This window comes from Coenobita brevimanus, chromosome 56 (assembly GCF_032717465.1).
Source record: "Coenobita brevimanus isolate Jiangsu-jjx chromosome 56, ASM3271746v2, whole genome shotgun sequence".
NCBI classification, from domain to species: Eukaryota; Metazoa; Arthropoda; class Malacostraca; order Decapoda; family Coenobitidae; genus Coenobita; species Coenobita brevimanus.
The window spans coordinates 23,421,370-23,434,588 of NC_137009.1; the positions used below are offsets into that span (position 1 = coordinate 23,421,370).

Sequence of the window (13,219 nt, forward strand, 5' to 3'; positions counted from 1 at the left end):
GCTGCAAGTAGCGCTCAAAGCCTGGTGAAATCCACTCTGCAATAGTCCGGGACCTTTTCTTTGCCATCCGTTTCTTTAAGTTTTTCACTGTTAACATTAAACTGTACAATTCGATGATCACTGGAACTAAACTCGGGTCCGATTTCAACGTTGTTGACTAGGTTATCATTTTTAGTTAAGATGATGTCTAGAATATTGTTTCCTCTCGTTGGATATTTTGCGCGTTGGGAACGGCGCTTTCTTGAAGATTCATATAAGGCTCTTGTCCTGAATATGTCATTAGCAGTTCACCCCACTTTGTTACCGGTACTTGAAAGTCTCCAAAAATTACACTATTCTCTTGACAAATTTCCACAATTTGATCATAAAGTTTTTCATATGTCTCAGTTGACTATGCTGGAGGACGATAGACGAGACATATATTTTGTGCTAATTAATACTCAGCTGTAACTGACATTTATGTTGGTAATACTGGGTTTGGATAGCACAAGGGGGTGGAGACTAGGTTTCACATATAGTATGTAAAACATTGCCACCAGCTCAGTGTGATCTTTCACAACTGAAAATATTGTACCCTGTTAATGAGTATTCCACTAAAAAGTCACGGTCAGATGTGTGAATCCATGACTCTGTGATGCCAACAATCTTATAACTTTCTAGGTAAATAAGAGATTCTAAATCCTCAAACTTGTTGCGTAGACTGAGTGCGTTAACATAGCAGACTCTAATTCCATCCCAAACAGTTGATGAACTGACTTCGCAGGTATTTACGTTTAGGTTACTGCTCCTGGACGTTCCGCCTTTTTTATTTGAAGAGGGCAACTTTATCATGTGAAAGTCTACCTAGCCGTGTCGCTTCTACTGAGTTCAAATTAAGATCACCTTTCTAGAACAGGGTATGTTGCTCATAAAACTGGTCCCACAGATTGACATAGCCGACTCCTTCAGCAGAGAGATTTGCGACGGTTATATGTGCTGAAGATCTTTTCAAAAAACTATTCTCTGCCTTGATCCTTGGGAGTATACCAGATATTATTACATTATTGGACTTAGTTTCAAATCGTTTGATGTTGCGCTTCAGATCATTCTTACCAACATGGACCACATATACAGTTTTATCATTTGCGCCTTTTGTGACCTCATCACAGGCTTCTGTGATATCACATAGTCCACCTCCTTGAAAACAGTACCTCTTTCTGGTGCTGGGGGTGCATCCACAAAATTCCCCCAGCTGCCTGAGTACAATACAGTCCCCAGTAAGCCTTGTTTCTTCTGACTCACCAACCGATTCAGGAAGGATCTGGTAGTGATTGTACTTAGTTATGGGGAGGTGCTTCCTCGCACCTTTAACGGGTTTTGCACCATTTCTTACCGTTGTAAAGGGGCTTTCGCTTGGGGAGGGAAATATGGAATCATTGGGTGAGGAAGATACCGGCACACTATCATTTGTCACTGCCTGATCAGTGAGGGCTGGTACGGGCTTGGTTTGTACGCGTCATCCTTCTTGAGTGTTGTGCCTGACTCCTGCGTCTGCCACTACAAACTCTTCCAGTATCTGAAACTCTGCCTTGAGTTCCCTGTAATTTTTCTGCAATTCAGCTAAACCATTTTCTAGGTCTCTTCTCATGATGCATAGTTTGCAAACAGGTGTCGAAAGTACTGGTAATCCAAAAAATACTGAGGCGCAAAACAACCAGTACACTCCTGGCAGACCTTCAGTCTAGATGGCATTATGCAGCAATATTTCCAAAATACCTCAACAATAAAAATAATATACAACTGGTTAATGGATGTTGTTACAAATGGATAATTTACTCTGTTAGAAAAGTATTGATTTTCTAGTGAGATTCGATTACTTTTTTATATATTATCTTCCTTTACCAGTAAAAAAAAGAATAGAAAATCTACTTACTCTGTATGGCACAATCCAATCTACCATGAATTCTTTTACCAGTGTAAAAAGGATTGAAAATCTGCATGCTATGGAACAACCCAACTTACTCTGAATTCCTTTACCAGTGTAAAAAGAATTTAAAAAAAAATCTACTTGCTATGGTACAACCCACTTTACCATGAATGCCTTTACCAGTGCAAATAGAAAAGAAAATCCACTTGCTATGGGTACAAACCCAGCCTACCATGAATTCCTTTACCAGTGTAAACAGAAAATCTACTTGCTATTGTATAATCTAACTTACCATGAATTGTGGAAATATACCATAAATTGATTTACTGGGGAAAAAAATAACAATAGAATGGAGGGAAAAATCAATATAAAACCTAGTTTCACTCAGTGAACAACTGTTTATAGTGTAAAAACTATTTCACTGGTATAACATCAAACACACAGTTGTCACTCTGTACAAAAGGCAATGCTATTCACTTGCACTAAACCTCAAGCAACTCAATATTTGTTAGACTTTACAATGCCAAGGCGTACACAGTTGATAGTGGGAAAACACAGTCCAAAACAAAGCGAGCTGGTTGGTGAATGCACTCTCAATACACTAACACCATTTACTTGTCAGAAAAGATAATCTACTTGTTAGGATATCGTTTTAACTGACCTTGATCTGCGGGAAAATAGGCTATATTATGACTGAGACAAGAAATAAAGGCGGGAAAGGGCAGGAAAACGATGCAGAGGGTGGGAATATATGTAAACAAAGGGACAGGCGAACGAATTACACCTTTAACCCGTTCAAAAACTTTTACATGCAATCTGTTTTAATACTTTTTTTCATTCATTCATTGCCAGACGCCATGTATCCCAGACAGGGTGGCCAAGGGCTTAGAGTTAATTGTTTTACAGGGAGGGGCACTAATCCTCCACCAACCTCACATGACACGTAGGGATTCCAACAGCATCTGGTGTTCCCAGGCGGTCACCCATCCAAGTACTAACCAGACCCAACGTTGCTTAACTTCGCTGATCGGACGGGAAGCGGTGTACTCAACGTGGTATGGGGGAAATATGTCCAGAATTCTTATACACTGACCTATTCACTTTTCACACCGATATTCACTGTCGTTAAAACACTTGGCTATGTGGAGCGCTGATGAACGCATCTGATTCCAAGATGAGGGAGGGATGGTGGGGTGGTTGGAAGTGGTTTTGGGGGTGGGGGATAAGATGGGGGTGGGGGTGAGTGTTGGGGGGTTTGGGGTGTAAGGGAGTTTGGGGTTTGAGGCTGAGGGGATGGGGGAGGGTAAGGGGTGGTGGTGTGGCTGTGGGGATGGGGGAGGGTAAGGGGTGGTGGTGTGGCTGTGGGAGGGGTTCGGGGCAGTGGGGGTGGGGGTGGGAGGAGGGGGAATGGGAGGTTGGTGGGCGGTCAGTGGGAGGTTAGGGATCATGACCGCATATGCGGACACCTGTCGTTTTGGCTCTACTACCCTCAGACACCATATTTGGACACCCGTCTTATAGGGGTTAATGGGTTCTCTTAGATCATAAGTTGGCTTGATTAATAATCAGAAACTGCCTTACAAATTGGATTCATACCAGGAGATCAATTGCTTGAACTTCTGAAGGAGATAGCCGAAGGACTAGGCTAGGCACAAACGTCATTCGTCAGGTGGGTAGCCTACTCATACAACAAACATACTACAGATGGAACTAAAAGGGCTATGCAAACCTCTCATGCATGAAAGGAGTGTTCACGTTTATGGCCGACTACCAAGGATGCCTCTAATAATGCACACTCTTACTTGCGATGCATATCGCCTGCAGGTGGGCTTGACCAGTCAACTATGCATTGGGGCCACCAATCTAGCCAGTCAACTGTGCGCTGGGGCCAGCAGTCCTTGATCACATGCTGGCATTGTGGTGTCTCTGGACACCATGTAATCGAGTCGCTGTCACAAACTAAGACAAGGCTATGGAGAATGGCAACGGGTCTGCATTCTTTAACCACCTAGCATTCATCTTTAGGCGTTGATTTGTGGCTCAAAATATCACATGAAGGGCAAGGAAACTCTAAAAGTACATAGTGATGAATTATTAGACCCCTTCACAGCTGAGTTTCATGTCACAAACAAACTCTGATATACCGCAGATGTTTTAATTGGGACAGACACCATAGCCCAACATTCTTTTAACTAATACCTGTTTGTGGTGGTATTAAAGTAAAGGAAATTTCTGTATCTGACATGGATTACCCACACCCTGTCCTTTCACAAGTAAATTTAATCACTTAATCTACTGTGACTCCACCACCACCAGATGAGAGTAAGGTGAAGCATTAACTAGCATCTCATGACATCCCCTCTAACAGTGGCACAATGGTTGAATCATTTACTTCTCATCTAACTATCTCAAACAGTCTGAATGACATGCTACAAAATGCAGAAGTCAAACAAGCAATAACAAAAGGGTGCACAATTTTGTTGCCACACGAATTCACAAAAATTTCTGTCAGTGCTGTAGGTGGGAAAGAAGGAGAGGATGCACCAACCTTACCTGAGATGTTTTATGTGAATGGCTTGATATTATGAGTCAGCATTGTGTACCGTGTTGGAGGAAAAAAAATTTTATTAATATTTACTGAATGTCACAAATGCTCCACTAACTTTAACAGTACAAAGATTGGGTATTTCCTGGTGTACCCATTGGCTGTAAAGGTGTGCCAGGATATATCATTCTCTGTAACCACTAAATGATGTTAAGTCACCTTGTGTGAATGCAGCTCAAAACTCTAGACTAAACTGCGACTCCTTCAAGTAACCTTGCTTCACATGTATATCTAGGCAATTTTCCCCTCTGTAAAGAGCAAATGTTAAATCTCTTGCAGACCTGTAGAGATGCTGTTGCCTTACTTGGCGAACCTATGGGGAATACGGACAAGATACGACATTCTATTGGATTAATTTCCAGTACTCAGCCATTTTATGTGCATGTAGACTACTACATACCTTGCGACTTGCGACAACAAACAGATCAAACAGTAAAGGCTATGTTAGATCAGGACATCACTGAACACTCTCAGTCCGTGGAACAGTTTGCTTTTTCAAGTACACATGAAACATGGAGAATTTAGGCCTATGGTTGACTATCATAAAGTACCTGATTTATACCCGTTACCAGTCATAAGAGATTTACTGGAATCATTTGGCCAGAATGACGTAGTTCTCACCTTGCATGACTTAGTGGATACAGACAAGTAGAAATGGAAGAGTTATCTCACCCAATAACTGCTTTCAGTACCCCTTCTGGACACAATCAATTTATGAAGCCCCCTCGATCTTACAAACATTCCATCTGTATTCATGAGGCTGACACATTGTGTATTCAGTGGTATGATGGGTCATTCCCATTCTGCCCATTAAGCTGACATAATTTTAGTGAATAAGTCCATCCTAGATCATTTTGCCAAGCTACAACAGGTTTTTGATTGCCTTCAAATGGTAGGTGTAAAGGTTAATCTCAGTAAATGTGGCTTTTTACGTGAGAGGTTTAAATTTCTGGGGCATGTGGATGATGCTGAAGGAATTCACAACAGATGAGAATGTTAAAGCAGTTTCTAACTTCCCAGAACCTACCAATACTGTTGATGTATGGAGTGTTCTTGGTCTGAGTGGCTGCAATCGGCGATATATTCAAAGGTACGCACAAACTGCCACTCCTCTGACTAATTACTTAAGAAAAATGAACCTTGTTTTTGGACCAAAGATCAGTCACAGGCTTTTGAAACAGTGAAGACTGCACTTGCTAATGTCCCAGTTCTGGCATTCCTTGATTATAAGAAACCTTTTCTTCTTTGTACAGATGCACCTGCAGTAAGAACTAGTGCAGTATTGGTGCAAGCTGATCAAGCAAAGGGGAAACGTGTAATTGCGTATGCCAGTTGTGTCCTTAACACTGCAGAACGTAACAACAGTGTTACTGTTTGGGATGCTTTAGCACTTGTTCTCTCTCAAACATTTCAGAGATATAATATACGGATATCCAGTGCATATTCAAACAAATCATCTCCCACTTTGTGATTTATTCAAAAGAAGAAATCTTACAGGTCGCCTGGCATGATGTTCAGTTGTTATTCAAGACCTAGCCTTTCAGTACTTTAGGGGGAGGCGGTGGCTGAGTCGGTAGAGAGGCGGCCTGCAGTCCTGATGGGCCTAGGTTCGAATCCCGGCTGGGGCAGGGAACAGTTTAAGGATTTGAATTTCATAAAAAACAGACTTTCCTGATCTACCAGATGACCCGCCGACATGTCGTAAAAATACCCCCTCTAATACCATACACCAGTCCTGTATGAGACAGCCTCTAGCATGTATTCAATATGGACGGTGAGTGTTAGCACCGAAGTGGTGACATGTGGAGGTGTAGGAGGACTATTGGGCCTTGGGATGGGCTACTGCCCCCGAGCTATAGGCCCTGAAGCCTTTGCCCAGAGTCGGACGCATAAAAAAAAAAAAAAAAAAACTCAAATGTAGTTGCAGATGCTCTTTCACGTCACTTAACCGCAGCAGTCTCACCACGTCAACCCAGTGATGCTCCTTACACCACTCTAATCTCAGATGTAGTTTATATTATTGTCAGTGCACAGAGCCTCTGTGGTCCAAGGTTATTTATTTTCTAGAATATGGAGATGCTTCATCCTTACCTACTCTGCCAGTACCAAGAGATGATCTCAAGTTAGACAATGATATCTTGAACAGGAAGACATCCCTTTACAAGGAAGATATACAGGTACCTAATAAAGAGGTACACATCAACCAGTTGTTCCCACTGGTCTAATACCTACAGTACTCCATATCGATCATAACACACCCCATGCATCCCATTTGGGAGAAGACTAATGTTTGTGACAAGCACATCTTTCATTTTATTTTTTGGCCTATTTTGCGGAAGGACATTCATTTCCATTGTGATTCCTGTGTCTCCTGCAATCGTCATAAAAGGTCAACCGGATTACCTGCCCCACTTTTGCAATATCCAATTCCATCACGTCCTTAAGAAACCGTTTGAATTAAACTCCTTAAATTACCTCTTATAACGAAATCCGGTGCCGAGTATTTGTTCATAGCAGTCGCTAATTTTTTCACGTTATTGTGTCCCCCTGGCTCTCCATGACAAGACCTCTATAAGTGTCGCACTTGCATTTATAGATCACATCACCATTCACTAAACAGTCTACTATATATTGTTACTGATAATGGCACGGAATTCAACAATAATCTTCTTGTTGAGATTCGAATGCAGTATAACATCAATAAATGTAATGTACACAGCCATCCAGCTTCCAATAGCCTTGTCGAAAGACAAAGTAGAAACGTATTGGGGTGCCTGGGACATTTAAGTTCTCAGAGCGCCTGTTGGGATGAGTGCATACCCCAAGTTGCGGCCTCAATCAGTAGTTTCATTGACGCATCGATTGATGAAACTCCATTTTTTGTCTAATGTGGGTTTGATAAAGAATTGCCATATTCAATACTGTTGTCGAAACCCGGTAAACTCAGAATATTGGGATGAGTATGTGAAAGTTAAAATGACAGTCTTTCAGAATATATATCAGTAAGTCAAAGTTAACCTGGCCTTATCTAATGAGGGCATGGTACAATGTCAGCATTCATCTCCATCACCTATCCACAACGAGGTCGGAGACAGTATTTACTCTTTCATACACACATAGTTCTAAATTAGATGATAAATTAACAGGCTCACACCGCATGATAACTCATAAAGGTAACATATTTGAAATACAGGAATTATCCACTAGTAATACTAAATGAGTGCACGCAGATGATCTTAACCTGACCCATCCCGACCACTCTTCCACCACTGACTCCCCCCAATCCTGACCATTTTAGGAAATTTTTTTTTTTTTTTGGCTCAAACCTCCGCTTTTGGTGAGAAACATCGAAAATTCATAGAGAAATCGCTCACCTGAGGTTTAAAATACTCGATCCAGGTAGCAGTACCTCCTTACCTTACTGGGTTTTCTAACAGGCTGGCACCAAAGAAAACGAGTTCTATGGGAAGGTAACTATTTCACTATTTGCTGAGTCCTACATTGATTCACACTAGCAATTCCTACGCCAATTTTCATTGGAATTACATATATGAACTTTAATATTGTACACTTTCTTATGCTGGAATTATTTACATTAAATTTAAATTATCCTGCATCGACCTATGCTGGAAATCTGACACCGACTTACATTGGAATTTCCTGTATTGACTTATATTGAAAAACCTTACATTGACGTGCTGCAGAAATCCTACTATGACTTACACAGAAATAACTTAGTTTGAATTAGGTTGAAATGGCCCAGTCTGATGCACTTCGGAAATGTTGATTTTGTTTCATGATTAGGTTCAACTGGATACCTTGACTCACGTAACTGAAAAGGAGAGCACCAAAGTACTGTGAGACTTCATGTTGGGTTTTCAACCCGCCCCGTCCAGTCGACGTATGGGTACGTTGCAACATTTTGCATTTGCCAGTCCCGGCGACGTACCGGTACATCGTGCAATTGCAAGGTCCCTAATTTGCACAATTTTCAATTTTCGTGCGTGATTTCGCTAATGATTTTTGGCACATATACACGGGACACCTTCCTCAATTCCTCTACAAGATGCCAAGCAGGGACAATGCCTTATACCGCATTACCTCCCCCCTCCCCCCCTCACGCCATTGTCTCGGCAATTCACCTGTTACCAGTAACCTGGCCAGTAAAGATATTCAGGGCCAGAGTGATTCCCCAATCGATGACAATGTGGAGGACAATGTTTACATAGCATTAGAAGAAGAAACAGTCAGAAATAATGATCAGGTAATGTGGCAAAAAAAGGTCAGGTATGGTGATTAGTTAGTGAGTGAAATAATGCTTATAATGCCTTTAATACTGCTTGAAAACCAATATACTCTCATACTACATATAAATTCGTACCAAGTAAATAAACAAATACCGTTTATGAGTGGATAAAATAGTTACCCTGCCATAGAACTCGTTTGCTTTGGTGCCAGCTTGTTAGAAAACCCAGTCAGATAAGGAGGAACTCCTACCTGGATTGAGTATTTTAAACCTCAGGTGAGCGATTTCTCTATGAATTTTCGATGTTTCTCACCAAAAGCGAAGGTTTTAGCCAAAAAAAATTTTTTTCGAAAATACCTCGAGATTGGGGGATGTCAGAGGTGCGGAAAACCTCGGGACGTGACGGGTTAAGGATGGAGAGGGACAGAAGATGAAATAGTTGGTTAGGTAGTAAATTCCAGAAGTAATACATTCAGGGCACAATCCATCATACTGGTTATATTGGAACATCCTACTTTAACTCACACTGGAAAGGAGTAATGAGCTTCTTCCAGGGCGCACTCGGGGGACTCTTGGCTGTGATGAAGGTGAGGGCATCCATGAAGTACATGATGGTCGGATCCATGGAACTGGCTCGCTCCTGCATCATGACTAGGCCTAAGGAGAAGTTTGCCCGCCCAAACTCAACATCACCCATTATCCCAGTCCAGTGACCCTGGGAATGGGCGAGACTTTTTATTTTTTTATGCAAGGAAGTAGAAACCAAAGGCCAGGAACCTGTAAATTTTTCCCTCCAAGAAAAAAAAAATAGATAACTGAGCCAAATTCAAGAACCATTCATTTCAAGATGCTTGGGCACACTAAGGTTGAAAGACTTGGGATCAGAGGCAGGAGGAAATACAGACAGAGGGAGGCTGTTCCAGAGTTGACCTGTTGCATACATCCAAGACTGGGAGTAACAGTTAATTCTTGCATTAGAGAGTTTGACAGAGTTTGTTGCTAGACCGGTGCTACGTGCCCGTTGTACCGGTGGAGGGAATGCAAGTGGAGAGTTCAGAGGAACAGTGACCAATGAAGTAGCGATAGAAAAGAGATTAAGATGCAATCATGAAGCGGAAAGACAGAGGTTGACGAGAGCCAGTGAGAGTAGTAATGAGAAGACAAGCCTTTGACTCCACCTTAATGAGAAGAGCTGTATATGGGGAGCCTGCCAACACGTGAGAGTTGTACTCTACACAGGGGCGAATAAAACCCGTGTATAAAGTCAACAACTGCGTAGGGGTACAGAATGCATAGAGTCGACTTAGAACACCCAGTCTCTTGGATGCTGATTTTACAAGGGAGCATATGTTCTTTCCAAGTTAAATCCCAAGAGAATGAAACCCCAGGTATGTCTGAAGATGCTGCAGGATTGAGCTGGATATTGTTTGAAATTAGAGGGTACTTTTGTGGAAGATTTTGTCAGGTTGATAGACATAAGAATTGCATTTTAGATGCATTAAAATCAGAGATATAAGCTAAATCAGACATTAGGTGTGTTATTGCCTCATCCATTTGTTGAAGTAACTGCTGAGATGGACGCTGTGGGAAGCGAATAGAAAAGTGAACGGTTGAGTCATCAGCGTATGAGTGGACAGTTATATGTACTCCTTAGCAAGTCACTGATGAATAAAATAGGACAGAGCCCTGAGGTTCACAACTATTGATAGCTCTAGGAGAGGAACGGTGGCCGCCTACAACAACAGCTATAGAACGACCAGAGAGGAAGCTGGAGATCAAGGCACAGACAGAAGGATAGAAATCGTAAGAGAGAAGTTTGGAAATAAAAGAATTATACCAAACTCGATCGAAAGCCTTTGAGATGTCAAGTGCAATTGCAAAGTTTTCGCCAAAGTCAAGAAAGGGGGATGACCAGTAGTCTGAGAGGTAGGTGAGAAAATTGCCAGTGGAGCATCCCTGGCGGAACCCATACTGACGATCAGAAAGAAGGTTTTGATGGTTTTGATAGGAAGGATGCTTCATTTTTTTTTTTTTTTGTTGTTGTTAAGAATAGACTCGAAAACTTTTGAAACACAGGATGTTAAAGCAATTGGACGATAGTTAGAGGGTTGGGAATGGTCACCCTTCTTTGGGACTGGCTGAATGAGAGCAAACTTCCAGGAAGAACGAGAGGTACAAGTTGTTACACAAAGGCAGATAAGTTTACCTAGGCAGGGTGTAAGCACAGAAGCACAGTTCTTGAGGATAACAGGAGAGATCCCATCAGGCCCATATGCCTTATTAGTATTAAGACCAGTGATGGCAGAATATACATCAATTGAAGAAATTGTAATGTCACCCATGAGGAAGTCAGAGGGGGGAAGTGATGGAGGAAAAGCATTGGAATCATCCAAAGTGAAATAACAGAAAGTCTGAGCGAAGAGTTCTGCTTTACCAGTAAAAGAAATAGCTAGAGAGCTATCATAGTGCTAAAGAGAAGGGAAGGATGGTAAGGTAAAGTTGTTAGAAAGGTTTTTGGTGCCAGAAGGAGCGGGGACAGTTGGAGCTGGTGAGTTCAGAGCATTTAATATGAATGAAATTATTTTTAGCTGTGCGAAGAAAAGACTTCACACGATTCTGGGCAGAAATATATAAGAGATGAGATGGAGGAATGGGTTGGCTCCGGTACCATTTGTAGGCCTTCTTGTTGTGGACAGCAGTAGTACAAGAGTGAATAAGCCATTTTTTTTTTTTTTGCATTATTCAATGGATATGAGAAAGGAAAGTATGCTTCCGTGCCCGAGATAATAACTTCCATAATGCGCAAGGCACACTCAGCTGGATCTTGGCCATGGAAGCAATAATCATTCCAGGGAAAACAAAGCAGTACTTCCTGAGGGTCTCTCAATCAGCAGCTCAGAAGTTCCACAACTGACGCTCCTTTGGAGAGTCCACAGGGTTCTGTGATTGTGACAGGAGCAGCCCAATGGAGAGGAAAGATCAACAGTGAAAGCAGAATAATTAGTTGCAAGGAAGAGGTCGAGTATAATGGAACTCTCTCCAAGGCGGTCAGAGGTATGGGTAGGGTGCTGTGCATGTTGCTCAAGGTCATTAAGGATAGAAATGATGTAGGCTTGTTCACCAGGTGGATCAGCGAAATGAGAGGAGATGCAAAGGTGGTGGTGAACACTGAAATCTCCTAGAATGGATATTTTAGAGAAAGGACAGATAGGTAGTATGTGTTGCATCTTAGAATTATGATAGTCGAGGAATTTTTCATAGTCAGTAGAATTAGGGCATAAGTAAACAGCACAATTATATTTGGTCAGAAAATGACCGGAAAGCCGAAGCCAGAGAGTACAGAATTCAGAAGATTAAAGTTCAGGAACACGAGAGCGAGTGATGTCGTTGCTTACATATGCATAAGTCACCTTTGGCTTTGAAATGAGTATAGAGAAAGTGAGAGGATACAGAGATGGGTTTCCTATTCAACTCGGACAGCTGAGTTTCAATTAGGAAAAGAAGGTGAGGTAGAGAACGATGGGACCTATATATTTTTTACTTTAAGTTGACCTAAAACTGCTATATTTTGATTTCGACTGCTGTTTTGTAACAAGAGATCGAGATTGAAATAGGGTGCTCTTCATGAAGTAATGCAATGGAAGAGCGTAGTGTTGTCTCCGGCAACTGAGCTGTATGAAATAAGCCGATAAATGACGAAAATATAGGCATTTTAAATTGATATAATTGTGGTGAATTCGTCGCTATCACTCCAAGCTCAAGGAGTAATTGGCCTTCAACATCAACCAACGCCAATCTAATGGTCCTTCTTGATGAGAAACAAGACTGAACCGGAATTTATGGCCACGTACTTAAAACTTAAACACTGGAGCAGAAAGCAAGCTCCCAAAATGAGAGATGGGAAACGACAAAATCCAGTGAACTGGGTCTCTTCTGAATAATGGCGAGGCTAACGGAAGTGAGTTAGAGAGATACGTTTTGCAAATTAGTGAAGTGAGATAGAGAACATACAGACTGAGAATGACGGGGTCCAGTGACAAGGTTTGTTTGTACTTTATGGCTTGAATTTCATCGCAACTTATAACGTTGATCCATTGACCTCCAAAATGAAGGAAGAGACTGGTTCAGGAGTTATGGTTGTATCCTTAAAACTTTAATCGACAAGAAAACAAGCCTCCAGCATTTTGTAATAATTTCCGAGTGCTTGACGAAGACAGAATATAACCTATAACCCAAATTGGATCAAGTGAATTTGCTCGTTCCTATACCACGACCAGGCGTAAAGAGAAGGTGGCACGTTCGAATTCAACATCACAGTTGGCATTGAGATTAAGAAAGAATACAAGTTCAGAACGAAAGGATTTCCACGTTACACGGCGAAGCTAGACATTTGATTATCCAAACTCAGGGTCATCCATCTTCCCAATCCATTTCTTTGACGAGTAACAGAAGAAAATTAGTA

The 13,219-nt window shown here is 41.6% G+C and overlaps 1 pseudogene; it reads right to left on the reverse strand.

The window, feature by feature from the left end:
- Positions 1 to 2,853: 2,853 nt before the first annotated feature.
- Positions 2,854 to 2,975, reverse strand: LOC145401864 (5S ribosomal RNA; annotated as a pseudogene).
- Between the last annotated feature and the right edge of the window lie 10,244 nt (positions 2,976 to 13,219).